Genomic DNA, 911 nt, shown 5'->3' with positions numbered 1-911 from the left:
GCTAAGACGGAAGTGTTTAAAAGCCGGAGATTAAGGGAGCGTTGTTGTAGGTCTTGCAGGACAGTGAGGTCTAATCCTGTATAGGGTGGAGGGGTTATACTGGAAGAGAGGAGTTTTTTTATTATTTTTCATGTTTCTTGCTGATGTGCTATGTCCCGAACTCCTCCTCCATCTGATAATCCCACAGGTGTGAGGTATGTCCAGCAGACAGTAGTCCCAACTCTACCTCTGGCGCATCCAGCACCTATTATTTTGCCAGTCCAGTACCTCTTTCCTCCATAAGAACATTCAGGGGCTTTGGTAACATCATAACAGTGTGCTGTCACATAAGTGTAGCTAGCAAAAAAGGGGGTCTGAGGAGAGTGGTTGCGCAGAGAAGGCTGAAACCAATTTACTGGAGTTGTACCAAAGATTGAGGGTCCCAGTACATCGCAAATATGTCTATTATGTCCTATAATGGAGGGGTTGTCATGGCCACGAAGGGGAAGAACTGTGTGGCCATCACTGCAGAGAGGCGCTTCAGTATCCAAGCCCAGATGGTGACCACAGACTTCCAGAAGATCTTTCCCATGGGTGACCGTTTGTACATCGGTCTGGCTGGCCTCACCACTGCTGTCCAGATAGTTGCCCAGCGCCTCAAGTTCTGGCTGAACCTTTTTGAGTTAAAGGAAGGTCGGCAGATCAAACCTTATACCCTCAGGAGTATGGTGGCCAACCTTCTGTATGAGAAATGGTTTGGTCCCTACTACACTGAGCCAGTCATTGCTGGGTTGGACCCGAAGACCTTTAAGCCCTTCATTGGCTTTCTAGACCTCATTGGCTGCCCCATGGTGACTGATGACTTTGTGGTCAGTGGCACCTGCGCTGAACAAATGTACAGGCTGTGTGAGTCCCTCTGGGAGCCTAACATG

At 48.8% G+C, this 911-nt stretch overlaps 1 pseudogene; it reads left to right on the top strand.

Annotated features, from left to right (window-relative positions):
- Positions 1–437: 437 nt before the first annotated feature.
- LOC100965260 lies at positions 438–911 on the top strand (annotated as a pseudogene).

The sequence above is a fragment of the Otolemur garnettii genome, unplaced genomic scaffold (genome assembly GCF_000181295.1).
Source record: "Otolemur garnettii isolate 467f Iridium unplaced genomic scaffold, OtoGar3 scaffold00008, whole genome shotgun sequence".
In the NCBI taxonomy this organism is placed as follows: Eukaryota; Metazoa; Chordata; class Mammalia; order Primates; family Galagidae; genus Otolemur; species Otolemur garnettii.
This window is presented reverse-complemented; position numbering and strand designations above follow the sequence as displayed.